The following is a 19,407-nucleotide window of genomic DNA, read 5'->3' as shown; positions in this document are numbered from 1 at the left end:
CAGAGAGAAGCCTCAGTCCGGTTGCAGAGCCCATATAAATCCCCCGTTGGCCGCTGGCAGAGCAGGTTCCCAGTCGCGGTCCCTGGGGACTCAGGACTTTTTGCTTGTACCCAAAACCATGGCAGTGGCGGCTGTCTGGGCAGCTCCAGACTGCCAGAGAAGTTCCAAGCAGCAATCACACACTGAGATTTTCCCATTGGCCCAGGCTGGGAGTGCCTGGTCTTTCCGGTCGGAGAGCACCTGGCTGGCGCCTGTGTGCACCTCTCTCAGGGGAGGGCACGGGGCACGACTCGGACTCTGATGGCACAGCAGGGCACTTGCGTGGGGACTGCAAAAAGGCTGTGCTTCTGTTGGCTGGCGAGGCTCCCAGCCCCTCATGGGAGCCGGGCGCCACGCACTCTCAGGCGCGCTGGTGGTTCAGGGACCAAGACTTGGTTTCTCTGCCACACTCTCTCTGGCTCTGCACCAGGGGTGGCTGTCCTGGGTCTGGGGACTTAAGCCCCGACCCTAACACCCTGATTCCCACAATTTTCCCCCAGGTGATCCTTTGCTCTTTTTGAGTGCTTTCTACCAGACTCCTGAGTTAATGCTGGTCCCCAGGCGCAGGGCACTCTCATATTGGGATATTACTTTCCAAAGGGTCGCCTCTGGTGGCTCCCTCCCCCTTTTGTTTATCTTCCATTATCAGTCCGACTTTCCCACTCCGCTTTACCTGCCCACTGGCGTCTTCTGCTCCAGTAGAGATCCAGACGTGTATAATTCTGATCTCAGGCTGATTTCGTGGGTGATTGGAGATCTTTGGAAGGTAATCAGCTCACTTTAGGGTGCGGATTGGAAGGGCACCTCCTCCTACTTCCCTGCCATCTTGTCTTTCCCCAGTCATATTATTTCTGTGTAGAGTTGCAACCAACTTCTGTGTATTGATTTTGTATCCTGACACATTGCTGAACTGCTGTATGAGTTCTAGCAATTTAGATGTGGAGTCTTTTGGCCTTTGCACATAAAGTATCATGTCATCTGTGAAGAGAGAGTTTGTCTTCTTCTTTGTCAGTTTCAATGTCTTTTATTTCTTTTTGTTGTCTGATTGCCAAGAGTAGGACTTCTCATACTATGTTGAACAAACCCAGTAAAAGTGGACATCCCTGTCATATTTCTGACCCTGAGGGAAAAGCCCTCAGTTTTTCCCTGTTGAGGGCGATAGTTGTAGGTTTTTTTTTTTTTTTTGGGCATATGGCTTTTATGATATGTAGGTGTGTTCCTTCTATCCCTACACTGCAGCAAGTTTTAATCAAGAAAGGATGCTGTATTTTGTCACATGTCTTTTCTGCATCTATTGAAAGTATCATATGGTTCTTGTCCTTTATTTTATGAATATGGTGGATCACACTCATTGATTTGTGGATGCTGAACCACCCTTGCATCCCAGGATAAATCCCACTTGGTCATGGTGAATAATCCTTTTAATGCACTGTTGGATCCTGTTGGCTAGTATCTTGGTGAGAATTTTTGCATCCATGTTCATCAGGGATATTGGTCTATAATTCTCACTTTGCTGTGGTCTTTGGTTTAGGGATCAAGGTAATGCTGGCCTCATAGAATGAGTTTGGATGTTTTCCTTCCACTTCTATTTCTTTAAGATTTTATTTATTTATTTGACAGAGGGAGAGCACAACTAGGGGGAATAGCAGGCAGAGGAAGAGGGAGAAAAAGGTGCCTTTATGTGTGCAGTTAGGTTTTGTATTTGAGGATTTCTTGTTTCTTGAGCATGGCTTGTATTTGTATGTACTTCCCTTTTAGGAGAGTCTTTGCTGCATCCCAGATGTTCTGAACTGTTGTGTTTTCTTTTGTTTCCATTTCTTTAAAAAAATTCCTCTTTAATATTCTGGTTGATCCATTCATTCTTTTTAAGTAGCTCTTTAACCTCCATGTATTTGCTTTCCAAATTTTCCCTTGTGATTGAGTTCAAGTTTAAAGTTTTGTGGTCTGAAAATATGCAGGGAACAATCTGTCTTTTTGTAGTAGTTGAGACATGATTTATGGAGACTATTGCAAACGCACTTAGAAGCATGTGTGTTCTGTTGCTTTAGGATGAAATGCTCCACTTTGTGAAGCTCATCTGGTCCAGTGTGTTATTCAAAGCCCTTGTTTCCTTGTTGATTTCCTTTTAGATGATCTGTCCATTGCTCTGAGTGGGGTGTTAAAGTCCTCTACTATTTTTGTGTTATTAGCAATATGTTTATTTAATTTTGTTATTAATTGGTTTATTTAATTGGCTGCTCCCCATGTTGAGGGCATAGATATTTACAACTGTTAGATCTCCCTGTTGTATAGACCCTTTAAGTATGATAGAGTGTCCCTCTTCATCCCTTACTGCAGTCTTTGGTTTAAAATAATTTCTCTAGGGATGCCTGGACTTCTCGGTCAATTAAGCATCTGCCCTTGGCTCAGGTCATGATCCTAGCATCCTGGAATCGAGTCCTGCATCAGGCTCCTTGTTCAGCGGATAGCCTGCTTCTCCCTCTGCCTGTTACTCTCCCTGCTTGTGGTCTCTCTTTCTGACAAGTAAATAAATAAATAGTCTTTAAAAAATAAAATAAAATACTTTGTCTAATATAAGGCTTGCTACCAGAACTTTCTTTTGATTTCCATTAGGTTCTCCATCCCCTCACTTTCAATCTGGAAGTGTCTTTGGTTCACAAATGAGTCTCTTATAGACTGCCTCTGGTTGGGTCTTGCCTTTTTACCTAATCTGTTGCCCTGCATCCTTTGTTTGGAACATTTAGCCATTTAAATTCAGAGTAACTACTGAAAGATATGAATTTAGTGCTATTGTATTACCTGTAAATGTGCTGTTTCTGTAGATTGTCTCTGTTCCTCTCTGGTTTTATTACTTTTGAACTCTCTATTTGCTCAAAGGATCCCCTTTAATATTTCTTGCAGGGCTGATTTAGTGTTCATGAATTCCTTTACTTTTTGTTTTTCCTAAAACTTTAAAAAAAATCTCTTCTTTTGTTCTGAATGACAGCCTTGCTGGATCAAGTATTCTTAGCTGAGTATTTTTCCCTTTTACTACATTGAATATATCATGCCAGCCCTTTCTGGTCTGTTTAGTCTCTGTGGACAGGTCTACCACCAGTCTCATGCTTCTACCCTTGAGGTTAAGGACTTCATCCCCAGCTGCTTTCAGTATTTTCTCTTTATCTCTGAAATTTCCTAGATTTAGTTATATATCAAGGTGTTGACCTATTGATTTTAGGCAGGTTTTCTGTGCCTCCTGGACTTGAATGCCTGGTTCCCTCCTCAGATTAGGGAAGTTCTGAGCTATAATTAGTTAAAAGAAACCTTCTGCTCCCCCTTCATCTTCTGGGACCACTAGTATTCAAAAATTATTTTACATTATGGTATTACTGATTTCTCAAATTCTCCCCCTTGTGGTCCAGATGTTTTTCTCTCTTTTCTCAGCTTCATTATTCTCCATAATTTTTTATTCTATATCACTGAGTCTCTCTTCTGCCTCATTTATTCAATTGTTAGAACCTCCATCTTTGACCACATCTCAATAATATCTATTTTAATTTGGGCCTGATTAAATTTTAGTTCTTTTATTTCTACTGTAAAGTATTCTCTAGTGTCTTTTTAAAATTATTATTACATTCAATTAGTCAACATATGGTACCTCATTAGTTTTTGATGTAGTGTTCAAAGCGTCATTAGCTCTATATAACACCCAGTGCTCATCCCAATGTGTGCCTTCCTTAATACCCATCACCTTGTTACCCCATTTCCCACTCTTCCCTTCTTTAAACCTTAATTTGTGTCCCAGAGTCAAGAGTCTGTTTCAAGAATCTCTCATGGGGCACCTTGCTGGCTCAGTGGGTTATTTGGCTCAGGTCATGATCCCAGGGTCCTGGGATCTAGCCCCACATCGGGCTCTCTGCTCAGCAGGGAGCCTGCTTCCTCCTCTCTCTCTGCCTCCCTCTCTGCCTACTTGTGATCTTTGTCAAATAAATAAATAAGATCTTTAAAAATTAAAAAAAAATTCTCTCATGGTTTGTGTCCCTCTCTGACTTCTTCCCATTCATGTTTCCCTCCTTTCCCCTGTGGTCCATTGTGCTGTTCCTTGTATAAGTGAAAACATATAATTGTCTTTCTTTGCTTGATGTATTTCACTTAGCATAATCCCCTCCAGTTCCAACCATGCTGATGCTAATGGTAGGTATTCGTACTTTCTGAGGGCTGAGAAATATTCCGTTGTATATATGAACCACATTCTTCTTTATCCATTCATCTGTTGAAGGATATCTTGTCTTGGCTATTGTGGATATTGCTGTTCTGAACATTGGGGTACAGGGGCTCCTTCTTTTTACTACATCTGTATCTTTGGGTAAATACCTAGCAGTGCAATTGCTGGGTTGATTGTGATATTGCTGTGTAGCTCTATTTTTGATAGTGATATGCTGGTAGCTCTATTTTTGATGACTTGAGAAACCTTCACACTGTTTTCCAGAGTGTCTGTACCAGCTTACATCGTCACCAACAGTGTAAGAGGGTTCTCTTTTCTCTACAGCCTCACCAACTTTGTTTTTCACTGTCTTGCTAATTTTAGCCATTCTAACTAGTGTAAAGTGGTATCTCATTGTGGTTTTGATTTGTATTTGAAGAATTTTTTTCATGTGGCAGACTTCTAAAGTTTGATTTTGCACTCAACTGCTTATAATACTTTGTGGTAAACTCCTTAAGCAAACTCCTAACCTACTCCATATCTTCTGAATATATCACCCCAGGTTCACATCTCTGCACTTCCTATCTTCCAAAAAGTAGTCTCTCTTCATTCTGTAGAAGTGTAACAATTATTTTCTCAGAACGTTGATTGATTTAGCTGGTGTTCAGAATGATTTGATAACTGTCTAACTGAATTCCAGCGAGCAGATGAAATTATGGTCCCCTACTTCACTTTAACTCCTTTCCACCTTTTACCATATTCTATTGATTAGAAGCAAGTCAGAAGTCACATCCACATTCAAGGTGAGGAGACTACACCAGGGAATGAATGAGGAGAGGATTATAGGAAGCCAATTTTTAAAGCAACCTAAACAAATGACTTCTCTTTTGTTTTCATATAAACCAAGGTATTAATGTTCACATTTAAGACCATGTCCTTTAAGAAAACTCCAGGAATGTATTGCATAATAAAGTAGGATGTGATAACCAGTTCCTATATCTTCTTTCACTGGGCATCTTTCAAGATAATTATGTCTAGGAGAGAACTGAGACAGTGGAGAGCAATCAGGATCATTTAAGAGATTGGGTTGGGTAATATACCATATTTGCCTGTTGTTTTTGCCTGTCCTGTCCATTTCATCTTTGGTTAATGTCTCCCTAATTTTTTTTTTTTTACAGATAATCCTTACCTATTCTCAATCCATATAATTCAAATTGAAAAGACCTCAACCCACAGCCCAAGACTACCCAACTAGAGCTATAGTAAAAGTTTGGTAATGGGCATGTACCCTAAACCTAGATCATCAGAATGAGATGTGCAACTTTATAGGTATTCCTGTGAAAGATTCTCTCAGTTCTCTGGGATAGTCGAGTTGGTAGAATAAAAGAGTAGTCCTGCTAGCAACTATCCATCATACCAGTTGTGTGAGGGAGTGAAAAAGAGCTAGAGGTGGAAAGAGGAGTACTCCTAATAACATCATTTTAATATCTGGTTCCATCTGCATCTGAACTTAGTGCACACCCAGCCTTATAAATTTCATAAACTAACAAACCCACTGCCACTTTGCTTGAGCTAATTTAATTTAGGTTTCTGTCATTTGCCACTGATATAGGGAAGAGATACCTTTCTTCAGATAAAATGGAGATTCCAAGGGACACGGAGATAATGCTCATTTCTCACTATTTTCTTTGCTTATTGTAGTCTGAACCACATTTTGTCTATTTATGGTGAAACCTAAGTGGCTGGCTAGGTGATATTTTTCTAGGAGCTTATTACTACAGTTATTGGTGCCAGGTATTATCCCTTGCCTGAAAAGCATCTGTAAGTTAAAAAAAAAAATGGACAAAAAATTCAATTAGGTAGGAAATGATTGCAAAACCATGAAGTTAAAAAAAAAAAGTATGCTGAACAGTGTGAAGTGCTTCAAACAGCATAAGAGTGGAAATGAAATCACTTCATCAATGATGATTAAGAGGATGTTTGGCAACTTTGAGGGAGTATTTTTCAAAAGAATGTCATGGAGAATTTAGCAAGAATAAAGGAGTCAATGAATAGTAGCAAGTGTATGTTTTGCTTCACTTTGCTTTTTGCTTTGGCAAAGAGAGGAACATCAGAGAATGGTAGCTCAAAGAGAAGCCTGCTAGATGAAAATATTTTTTCCTGGGAGGATAGGAGAGGCAGCTAGAATGTCAGAAGGAACAAAATCTTTAATGAACTGATGTCCAGGGGAAAAGTGGAAAGCCCTCCCCAAACTGGTGTTCTCAACCTGATTGTACATAGAAACACCCAGGGAGGTTATAAAAAATATCAGTGTCTAAGTCTCATTCCAGTCAATGTAATCAGATTCTCTGTGGGATGTGAAAAAGACATTGGGATATTTTCATGTGAATTGGGCTTGGAACCACTGCTTTAGACAAATACTTTGGTCCCTGGATCAGTAGGAATGGATAAAGTTTGAGAAATTTAGCAACAGGGAGATTTCAAGACAGATGGCATTGATCTCTTCAATGAAGAAGAAAACAAGGTCATCTGTTAAGAACAAGTGGGATAATGGCTGTCTTGGAAAAAAAAAAGAAGGAAAAGAAAAAAATATATTTAGAACAGCCATCGAGTTAAAAATAAATGTCTAAGGAAATAAATGTCTCCATAGTGCTCCTGCTTATGTGAAATTAGGCCATGTAATGAATAGTGTCAAAAATGAAATAGAGCTACTGCAACTGGAAAGCAATTCAATAACTCATCAAGTTTGCAAAAATAAGGAAAATAAAATTGTTAAATCAACTTTGGGATGTAAATCTTACAGAAGGTACCACTAGCTGTAAGGATTAAACAGTAGGAACACTAATGTGTGATCAAGTGGTGATTTAAATATAATACTAGTTTCTTTAAAGGAGATCAGAAGATGAAATTACATTTCTGCTACATTGTTATGAGAAGGAAGGCTTTAATAGACTTCTTTTCATGTTTATGAAGAGATTTAGGGATGAAGGATGTATGGGTGCAAAAAATATTTTTTAATTTGCCCAGGCTCCAAGGAAAAACAAATTTATAAATTCAACTAAAAAATGATTGCAACTTAAGAAAAGGAAGATGAGAAGAAGCTATAGCACTTGACCATAAAAAGTGTTTAACTCAGTAGAGGGTTTAAAATATACCTAGAACATAAGAAAAGCCATAAAACAGGTACAAAGTGCTATGAAACCATGAAAACAAACAACTGAAATGACCAGTTTATTAGAGACAGTTTCACATGAATGATGAAAATTTACCTCAGCCTTGAAATATGGGTAAGCATCCATAAACAAATGCTAGTGGATATGTGGAGTGTGAAGGGAGGAAAAAGAGGGAGCTATGGATACAAAGTATGTGAAAGGGGAATTAATTTAAGGAGGATCTAGAAAGCCATGTCAAGGACTCTGAGCAATGAAGTCACCAAAGACAGATGAATAGTGAAGTCCTGATATTAGAATTATGTCTTTCAAAGAGTATATATGTAAGAATGCTAATTGGGAAGCAATTACGTCTGAGTAAGAAATGAAGAAGAAAATGGGTGTGTGCATTGGTGGCTCAGTCAGTTAAGTGTCTGCCTTCAGCTCAAGTCATTATCTTAGGTCCTGAGCTCAAGCCCAGCAGTGGGCTCCCTGCTAAGTGGGAAACCTGCTTTTCCCTCTCTCTCTCTGCCCCTCCCCACCCCGCTCCTTTTTTATCTCTCTCTCAAAAAAATAAAACAAAACAAAAAACCTTAAAAGAGAAGAAATGGGTAATTCATATATATATATATACACACACATATACATACATATATGTATATATGTATATATATATGTATATATACATGTATATATATATGTATATATATGTATGTATATGTATGTATATATAAAATTATATATACATACATAACTTTTAAATGGAGTCTTACAAATATAAATAAAAGTACACAAACCCTAAGTGTACAACTCAATGAACACAACCGTGTATCTATCACTGAGACTAAGAAATAGAATAGTAGCATTTTGGAAGTCCTTCCAACCTTCCCCATCAAGCAATCTCCCAATTACTACACTCTCCATTAATTACTACCCTGGCATCAACAATTACATTTCAGTTGCATATGAATAGAATCATAGAATATCATTCTTTTTTTTCTCGTGTTTTTTTAATTTCAAGACTTTATTTAAATTCTAGTTAGTTAATACATATGGTAAAATTGGTTTCAGGTGTAGAATTTAGTGATTCATCACTTACTTAACACCCAGTGCTCATTGATTGCTACAATGCCCTCTTTAACACCCATCCCACATTTGGCCCAACCCACACCTCCCTCCATTCATTCAGTCTCAGTTTGTTCTCTATAGTTGACAGTCTATTATGGTTTGCTTCCCTCTATTTTTTTCTCCTTCCCTTATGTTCATTTATTCATTTCTTAAATTCCACATGAGTGATATCATATATTTGTTTTTGTCTGATTTATTTCATGTGGCATAATACACTCTAGCTCCATCCACACCATTGTAAATGACAAGATTTCATTCTTTTCTGATGGCTGAGTAGTATCACTTCTTTATCCATTTATCTGTTGATGGACATCTGAGCTCTCTAACAGTTTGGCTATTGCTGATAATGTTGCTTATAAATAGTGGGGAGCATGTGCCACTTTGAACCAGTATTTCTGTATCCTTTGGGTAAATACCTAGTAGTGCAATAGTTCTAATATTAATTAATAGTGTGTTCCTTTCTCAAATTTAGGTCTATTTAATCCATTTTGAATCTATGTTTGTGTATGGTACAAGAAAATGGTTCAGTTTCATTCTTTTGCATATTACTCTCTAATTTTCCCAACAGCATTTGTGAAAGCAATTTTCTTTTTACCATTGAATATTCTTTCCTGCTTTGTCAAACATTAGTTGACTATATAGTTGTGGGTACATTTCTGGGTTTTCTGTGCTGTTTCTTTGATCTATGTGTCTGTTTCTGCCAATATAATATTATCTTCATGACTACAACTTTGTAATACAGCTTGAAGTTCAGAATTGTGATGCCCCCAGCTTTGATTTTGTTTTTCAAGAGTCCTCTGGCTATTCCAGGTATTTTCTGGTTCCATATAAATTTTATGATCATTAGTTATAGTTCTGTGAAGAATGCTGGTGGTATTTTGATAGGGGTTACATTAAATGTGTAGGTAGCTTTGGGTAGTTACAGACATTTTAACAATGTTCTTCAGTCCCTGAGCATGGAAAGCTTTTCCATTTCTTTGCATACTCTTTAATTTCTTTCATAAGTGTTTTATAGTTTTCAGAGTACAGATCTTTTACCTGTGGTTAGGTTTTTGCTATGTATCTTAAGGTTTTGGTGTAATTGTAAATGGGATTGATTCCTTGGTTTCTCTTTCAGCAGTTTCATTTTGGGTTTATAGGGTTGGAACAAACTATTGTACCTTGGGTTGATATCCTGCAATTTGTAGAATTTGTGTCTCTGTTCTAATAATTTTGAGAGGAGTCTTTCGGGTTTTCTATCATGTCATGTGCAAATTGTGAAAGTTTGACTATTTATATTTATGCTTTTTATTTTCGTGTATAGTTGATAAAACTAGGATTTCCACTACAATCTTAAATAACAATGGTGAGAGTGGATATACATGTTAGGATCCTGACTACAGAGAAAAGGTTTCAGTGTTCCCTATCGAGGATGATATTAGCTATGGGTCTTTTGTATGTGGCCTTTATGGTGTTGGGGTATGTTCCATCTATCCCTACTTTGTTGAGAGTTTTTTTTTTTTTTAATCAAGAAAGGATGCTGTATAAGAAAGTAACTGATTTCTGTACATTGATTTTGTATCCTGCCACTGAATTGCTGAATGAGTTCTAGTGGTTTGGGGTGGAGTCTTTTGGGTTTTCCATATAAAGTATCATGTCATCTGTGAAGAGAGAGAGTTTGACTTCTTCATTGCCAATTTGAATACATTTTATTTTTATTTGTTGTCTGATTGCTGTTGCTAGGATTTCTAATACTATGTTGAGCAACAGTGGTGAGAGTGGTCATCCTTGTCATGTTGATGATCTTAAGGGAAAGGCTCTCAGCTTTTCCCCATTGAGAATGATATTCCCTGTGGGTTTTTCATAGATGGATTTTGGAAAGTTGAGGAATGTTCCCTCTATTCCTATAATCTGCAGAGTTTTAATCAGGAAAGTATCCTGTACTTGTCAAATGCTTTCTCTCCATCAATTCAGAGGGCCATGTGGTTCTCCTCTCTTCTTTTATTGATTTTTTTCTATCACTTTGATGATTTGCGAATGTTGAACCATGCTTGCACCCCAGGGATAAATTCCACCTCATCATGGTGAATAATCTTTTTTTTTTTTTAAGATTTATTTATTTATTTATTTGACAGAGAGATCACAAGTAGACAGAGAGGCAGGCAGAGAGAGAGAGAGAGAGAGAGAGAAGCAGACTCCCTGCTGAGCAGAGAGCCCGACGCGGAACTCGATCCCAGGACCCCGAGATCATGACCCGAGCCGAAGGCAGCGGCTTAACCCACTGAGCCACCCAGGAGCCCTGGTGAATAATCTTTTTAGTGTGCTGTTGAATCCTATTAACTAGGATCTTGTTTTGATGGGGTCTTTGCCTGGTTTAGGGATCAAGGTGATGCTGGCATCATAGAAAGAGTCTGTAAGTTTTCCTTCTGTTTCTCTTTTTTGAAACAGCTTCAGAAGAATAAGTAGTATATCTTCTTTGAATGTTTGGCTGAATTGCCTAGGGAATCCATCAGGTCCTGGACTCTTGTTTTTAGGGAGGTTTTTGATCACTGCTTCAATCTCATTATTAGGGATTGGTCTATGCAGCTTGTCAGTTACTTCCTGTTTCAGTCTTGGAAGTTTATAGGTTTCCAGGAATGCATCCATTTCTTCAAGGTTGTTTAAGGTACTGGCATATAGCTCCTGATAATACTTTCTGATGATTATTTCTATTTCCTTGGTGTTAGTCATGATCTCTCCCCTTTCATTTTTAATTTTATTAGTTGTGGTCTTTTCTCTTTTGTTTTGGATTAGTCTGGCCAGTAGTTTATTGATCTTATTAATTCTTTCAATGAACCAGTTTCCAGTTTTTTACATCAATGAAAGTACTCTATTTCTAGTTTCTAATTCATTGATTTCTGCTCTAATCTAATTATTTCCCTTCCTGTGCATGGGGTAGGCTTAATTTATTGTTGATTCTCCAGTTCTTTAAGGTAAAAAGAGAGTTTGTGTTCAGGATTTTTGTATTTTTGTGAGCAAGCCTTGGATGGCTATGTATTTCCTCCTTAGGACTGCCTTTGCCATAATCCATAGGTTTTGGACTGATGTATCTTCATTCTCATTAAACAATTCTCATGAATTGCTTAAGTTCTTTGATTTCCTCATGATGCAAACTTTCTTATGCAGGATGGCCTTTAGCTTCCAGGTGTTTGAATTCCTTCCAAACTTTTTTTGTGGTCGAGTTCCATTTTCAAAGCATTGTGGTTTGAGAATATTCAGGGAATAATCTCAGTCTTTTGGTATCAGTTGGGCTCTGATTTGTAACCCAGTAGGTGGTCTGTTCTGGAGAACGTTCCATGTGTGCTTGAGAAGAATGTGTATTCTGTTGATTTAGGGTGGAATGTTCTTTATGTATCTATGAGGTCCATCTGGTCCAATGTGTCATTTACAACTCTTGTTTCTATCTTCTTGTTGGATAGACTCTTTAAGAATGATGTCCTTCTGTATCTCCTACTACAGTCTTTCACTTAAAATCTAATTTGTCTGATGTGAGAATCACTACCCCAGCTTTCTTTTGAGGTCTGTTGGCATGAATTATGGTTCTCCATCAATTCACTTTCAGTTTGGATGTATCTTTAGGTTCAAAATTAGTCTCTTGTAGACAACATATGGATGGGTGCTGTCTTGTTATCCAATCTGCAACCGTCTGCTGTTTTATGGGAATATTTAGGCAGTTCACATTGGTTATTGAAAGAGATGTCTTATTGTCATCATTTAGCCTAGGATGTCCTTGTTTCTATACCTTGTTTCTGTAAATTTCTGTTCTATATCACTCTTGGGGTCTTTCTTCTTTTATAGTATCCCCCTTAATATTTCTTGAAGGGCCAGCTTAGTGGTCACATATTCTTTCAGTCTTTGCCAGACTTGGAAGCTCTTTATCTCTCCATCCATTTTGAATGTCAACCTTGCTGGATAAAGTATTCTTGGCTTTATTTTCTTCTCATTTATTGTCCTTAATACATCTTGCCAGCCCTTTCTGGCTTGCCAAGTCTCTGTGGACTGGTCTCCCTTTATTATGATGTTTCTATATCTGTAAGTAAGGAATCTCTTCCCCCTAATTGTCCTTAAGATGCTTTCCCTGCTTTTAAGATTCATGAGTTTCACTCTTACATGCCTTGGGGTCAGTCTCCCTTCCTTGATCTTGGGGGGTGTCTTCTATGCCTCTAGGACATAAACAATTATTCCATTCCCCATATTAGAGAAAATTTTAGCTGTGATTTGCTCAGCTATATCTTCTAGTCCTCTCTCTCTCCACCACCTTAGCAGTCCCAATAATTCTGACATTGGAATGTTTCATGGAGTCATTTATTTCTCTAATTTTGTTTTCATGGCTTCTAAGCTGTTTGCTCCAGGCCTCCTGCTGATCCTTCTTTTCTATCAGTTTATTTTCTAGATCACGAATTTGCTCTGCCTCATTTACCCTAGTTGTTAGAGTATTTAGATTAGATTGGATCTCATTGATACCATTTTTAAAAAGATTTTATTTATTTATTTATTTGACACAGAGAGAGAGAGAGATCACAAGTAGGCAGAAAGGCAGGCAGAGAGAGAGAAGGGGAAGCAGGCTCCCTGCCAAGCAGAGAGCCCAATGTGGGACTTGATCCCAGGACCCTGGGATCATGACCTGAGCTGAAGGCAGGGGCTTTAACCCACTGAGCCACCCAGGCACCCCCATTGATAGCCTTTTTAAGTTCTTCCAGATCAGTTCTCACTTCTGCTCTTAAGGAATCTATGTTGCCATTAATGGTTTTCTCCAATCTAGCTGTTGTCTGCATAACTGTTACCCTGAAGTCTATTTCTGACATCTTGCTTATATCCATATTCATTAGTTCTGTGGCAGAGGTCATAGTTTCTGAATTTTTCCTCTTTTGGGGGTTCCTCGTCCTAGTCATTCTGCTAAGAGATGGTTGAGGGAAAGTACAGAGTCCAAACTATTGACCACAACCCAAGTAAAAGCCTTGTTAACCTCTTGCTCTTTCAGTTTGTCTTCTTGGAAAGGTCTTGCTGTGCTGTTACTCAGGCTACTCTGTTTGGGGAGAGTTGCCCTGCCCCCTGTGGGGGGGGTATGGGCTCAGTTAAAACCAGCTTTTGGGGGCCTTTTATTCTCTGGTGGTTTTCCCTGATGGCTTTCTATGTCTCTTCTAAGAGTCACAGTACAAGTGATCATATACAAACATCTGTCTCAGAACAGAGTCTGCAGTCTGTCCTCCAGGCCACAGTCAGTCCATTTTTATCTGTGCTGCTAATAATGACAGTGTCCAAGCTTGTGCATCCCACAGCAGCGCTCCTAGCACTCATTTCCAGGTTCAGGCATGTCTTTGATCTTTTTGCTTCTAAAACTGCCAGTTGCCCCCATTCACACACGTGCCCCTGCAACTCCAGGTTTCAGTCTGGGGGCTGTCCTAAATTCTTTTCCCCTCCACTACTGGTCTGAGAGTCTGTCCCCAGTCTCTAGTGCAGGAGGCTTTTTTGCTCTGGCCATGCAGGATCCCAAAGAGTCCCTCCCCCTTCCATTTATCTTCTGATATCTACCCACAGAATTACAGCTCTGCATTCCATATGTCAAAAACAACCACTGGAGGTATTCTGTCTGTAGAGTTCAGGATATATCTTCTTCCATCTCAGGTTGATTTCATGGGTGTTTAGAGGGTTCTTGTAGATATTCAGTGCAATTCAAGGGACCAGTGGAAAGAGGTTCCCCTACTCCTCTGCCATCTTTTCCCACCTCCCAGAAATGGAAAATTGTACACTAAGAGTTAAACAAATCAGAGAAAAAAACCCCTCAAGCTCAATAAGTTATTTTCCTCTGGCACTGGAGTCATATTCTTGTGATACCCATAAACTAGTTGTCCACCTGTTCTTCTGCAGGACGGGCTTGCTGTGCTGCTTTTCAGGTGGCTTTGCCTGGATGGAGTTTCACTGCCCCTTGCTAGGGACCTGGGCTCAGTGTAGGCTGGTCTTCTGTGTGGCTTTTGTTCCTTGGATAGTCAAAATAAAAATATCCATGCCCCAATCTCTGGCCACAAAGCTGAAAGATCTCAGTTCCCCCTCTTCAATAAACCCTTAGGGACAGTCTTTACTTTTGTGCCTGCCAAACTTTGCATAGTCCTGTGGTGTGTGCCTCTGCAATCCTCCTGGGGAGATCTTCCTAGGATCTGGCATTACTGCCCACTGTTGTCCCCAGGGCTGAGAGTGGTAGTCAGATCATGCACCTACCCACTCCCCTGCTTCCAGGGGATGGCTGAGTGTCTCCTTATTGTCCTTTCCAAGGCCACTGCCCTGAGAATTGTTGCCTGTCATGGGTGCACCCATTTCTCCCTTACTGGGGATGGCAAATGGCCCATGTGTTCCAGTCCTTTTCAGGGTGCTTTGACAGAGAGTGGTCCCCTAACCATTTGGCTTGCAATTTATGGTGACCCAAGCTTAGAGCCTCCTCCTGGGCTCATTGACTGTAACCAGTTTCCCCACTCTTGGGTGGGGAAAACTTGGGTGGGGAAACTGCTTGAGTGCCATACTGGATCAGGTATTGCCCCATTCATTCTGTGATTCCTGGAATCCTGAGGCCATGCTGACTCATGTAGAATTCTTCTCTTTTCATCCCCTGAGCCCCTTTCAGACAGGGATGTCTCTCACTGGAGCATATTTCTAAAGGTTCTGATTTAGCTCTCTGGCAATGTATCACTTTTCAGTAGCTGGCTTATGGAGGATTTATCCCCCCTATCTTTTTCATCTAATATCTCCCCACAGATTCAATTCTCCACACCTACTACCTTGCAAAAAGCAGTCACTTTTCTACTTGTAGAGTTGCAGATGTATTTTCTTACATCTCAGGATGAATTCATGAGTGTTCAGAATGGTTTGATAGGTACCTGATAAATTCAAGGAACCAGATAAAAAGAGGTCCCTTACTCTTCCACCATCTTGCCTATTGTTTCTACCTTCATAGGGAAGGACCTCTTGTCTGAAACTCCTTTATCTTTTGCTTTTTCTAATTTTTTTCCTTTTTAAAAAAATTATGTTCAGTTAGCCACTGTATAGTACATAATTTATCCTTGATATAGTGTTCAGTGATTTATTAGTTAAATATCATCACAGCATGTGCCCTCAACACCCTTCTCCCTGTTACCCTCTCCCCCTCTGTTCTCCCCTTTGAAACCCCCAGATTCGTTTTCCAGCTCCATAGTTTCTCATGGTCCTCTCCCTTTCTGATTTCTACCCGCTTTGGATTTACCTCCCTTTTCCAAGCTCCCTCCTTCTCCATAGTCCTCCATGCTATTGCATATGTTCCATATATTAGTGAAACCATATGAAATTGTCTTTCTCTGTTTCACTTGCATCATTTAATATAATCATCTCCAGTTCCATCCATGTTGATGCAAAAGTTGGGTATTCATTGTTATTGATGGCTGAATAATATCCCTTTGTGTATATGTACCACATCGTCTTTATCCATTCATCTGCTGAAAGGCATCTCGGCTCCTTCCACAGGTTGGCTATAATGGTCATTGCCACTGTGAGCATTGGGATGCATGTGCTCCTTCTTTTCACTACTTCTGTATCATTTTTTTTAACATTTTTTATTTTTTGTAAACATATATTTTTATCCCCAGGGGTACAGGTCTGTGAATCGCCAGGTTTACACACTTCACAGCACTCACCATAGCACATACCCTCCCCAATGTCCATAACCCTACCCCACTTCTCCTAAGCTCCCTGCCCCCAGCAACGCTCAGTTTGTTTTGTGAGATTAAGAGTCACTTAGGGTTTGTCTCCCTCCCAATCCCACCTTGCTTCATTTATTCTTCTCCTACCCCCTTAACCCCCCATGTTGCATCTTCACTTCCTCATATCAAGGAGATCATATGATAGTTGTCTTTCTCTGCGTGACTTATTTCGCTAAGCATGATACCCTCTAGGTCCATACAAGTTGTCACAAATGGCAAGATTTCATTTCTTTTGATGGCTGCATAGTATTCCATTGTGTATCTATACCACATCTTTATCCATTCATCTGTTGATGGACATCTAGGTTCTTTCCATAGTTTGGCTATTGTGGACATTGCTGCTATAAACATTCGGGTGCACGTGCCCCTTCGGATCACTACGTTTTTATCTTTAGGGTAAATACCCAGTAGTGCAATTGCTGGGTCATAGGGTAGTTCTATTTTCAACATTTTGAGGAACCTCCATGTTGTTTTCCAGAGTGGTTGCACCAGCTTGCATTCCCACCAACAGTGTAGGAGGGTTCCCCTTTCTCCACATCCTCGCCAGCATCTGTCATTTCCTGACTTGTTGATTTTAGCCATTCAGACTGGTGTGAGGTGATATCTCATTGTGGTTTTGAATTGTATTTCCCAGATGCCAAGTGATACGGAGCACTTTTTCATGTGACTCTTGGCCATCTGGATGTGTTCTTTGCAGAAATGTTTGTTCATGTCTTCTGCCCATTTCTTGATTGGATTATTTGTTCTTTGGGTGTTGAGTTTGTTAAGTTCTTTATAGATTTTGGACACTAGCCCTTTATCTGATATGTTATTTGCAAATATCTTCTCCCATTCTGTCAGTTGTCTTTTGGTTTTGTTAACTGTCTCCTTTGCTGTGCAAAAGCTTTTGATCTTGATAAAATCCCAGTAGTTCATTTTTGCCCTTGCTTCCCTTGCCTTTGGCGATGTTCCTAGGAAGATGTTGCTGCGGCTGAGGTAGAAGAGGTTGCTGCCTGTGCTCTCCTCAAGGATTTTGATGGATTCCTTTCTCACATTGAGGTCCTTCATCCATTTTGAGTCTATTTTTGTGTGTGGTGTAAGGAAATGGTCCAATTTCATTTTTCTGCATGTGGCTGTCCAATTTTCCCAACACCATTTATTGAAGAGGCAGTCTTTTTTCCATTGGACATTCTTTACTGCTTTGTCAAAGATTAGTTGACCATAGAGTTGAGGGTCTATTTCTGGGCTCTCTATTCTGTTCCATTGATCTATGTGTCTGTTCTTGTGCCAGTACCATGCTGTCTTGACGATGACAGCTTTGTAATAGAGCTTGAAGTCCAGAATTGTGATGCCACCAACTTTGACTTTCTTTTTCAATATTTCTTGGCTATTCGAGGTCTTTTCTGGTTCCATATAAATTTTAGGATTATTTGTTCCATTTCTTTGAAAAAGATGGATGGTACTTTGATAGGAATTGCATTAAATGTGTAGATTGCTTTAGGTAGCATAGACATTTTCACAATACTTGTGCTTCCAATCCAGGAGCATGGAACATTTTTCCATTTCTTTGTGTCTTCCTCAATTTCTTTCATGAGTACTTTATAGTTTTCTGAGTATAGATTCTTAGCCTCTTTGGTTAGGTTTATACCTAGGTATCTTATGGTTTTGGGTGCAATTGTAAATGGGATTGACTCCCTAATTTCTCTTTCTTCTGTCTTGCTGTTGGTGTAGAGAAATGCAACTGATTTCTGTGTATTGGTTTTATATCCAGACACTTTACTAAATTCCTGTACAAGTTATAGTAGTTTTGGAGTGGAGTCTTTTGGGTTTTCCACATAGAGTATCATATCATTTACGAAGAGTGATAGTTTGACTTCTTCTTTGTTGAGTTGGATGCCTTTAATTTCCTTTTGTTGTCTGATTGCTGAGGGTAGGACTTCTAGTACTATGTTGAATAGCAGTGGTGATAACGGACATCCCTGCCGTGTTCCTGACCTTAGCGGAAAAGCTTTCAGTTTTTCTCCATTGAGGAGGTTTTTCATAGATGGCTTTGATAATATTGAGGTATGTGCCCTCTATCCCTACACGTTGAAGAGTTTTGATCAGGAAGGGATGCTGTACTTTGTCAAATGCTTTTTCAGCATCTATTGAGAGTATCATATGGTTCTTGTTCTTTCTTATTGATGTGTTGTATCACATTGATTGATTTGTGAATGCTGAACCAATCTTGCAGCCCTGGAATAAATCCCACTTGGTCGTGGTGAATAATCCTTTTAATGTACTGTTGAATCCTATTGGCTAGTATTTTGGTGAGAATTTTCGCATCTTTGTTCATCAAGGATATTGGTCTGTAGTTCTCTTTTTTGATGGGATCCTTGTCTGCTTTTGGGATCAAGGTGACACTGGCCTCATAAAATGAGTTTGGAAGTTTTCCTTCCATTTCTATTTTTTGGAAGAGTTTCAGGAGAATAGGAATTAGTTCTTCTTTAAATGTTTGGTAGAATTCCCCCAGGAAGACATCTGGCCCTGGGCTTTTGTTTGTTTGGAGACTTTTTGATGAGTGTTTAAATCTCCTTACTGATTATGGGTCTGTTCAGGCTTTCTATTTCTTCCTGGTTCAGTTGTGGTAGTTTATATGTCTCTAGGAATGCATCCATTTCTTCCAGATTGTCATATTTGTTGGTGTAGAGTTTCTCATAGTATGTTCTTATAATTGTCTGTATTTCTTTGTTGTTAGTTGTGATTTCTCCTCTTTCACTCATGATTTTATTTATTTGGGTCCTTTCTCTTTTCTTTTTTTTTTTAAGATTTTATTTATTTATTTGACAGACAGAGATCACAAGTAGGCAGAGAGAGAGAGGAGGAAGCAGGCTCTCCACGGAGCAGAGAGCCCGATGTGGGGCTCGATCCCAGGACCCTGGGATCATGACCTGAGCCGAAGGCAGAGGCTTTAACCCACTGAGCAACCCAGGCGCCCCGGTCTTTTCTTTTTGATAAGTCTGGCCAGGGATTTATCAATCTTATTAATTCTTTCAAAGAACAAGCTCCTAATTTCGTTGATTTGTTCTATTGTTATTTTTGGTTTTTATTTCATTGATTTCTGCTCTGATCTTTGTGATTTCTCTTCTCTTGCTGGGTTTAGGGTTTCTATCTTGTTCTTTCTCCAGCTCCTTTAGGTGTAAGGTTA

Source organism: Mustela erminea, chromosome 21 (genome assembly GCF_009829155.1).
Source record: "Mustela erminea isolate mMusErm1 chromosome 21, mMusErm1.Pri, whole genome shotgun sequence".
Classification (NCBI taxonomy): Eukaryota; Metazoa; Chordata; class Mammalia; order Carnivora; family Mustelidae; genus Mustela; species Mustela erminea.
This window is presented reverse-complemented; position numbering follows the sequence as displayed.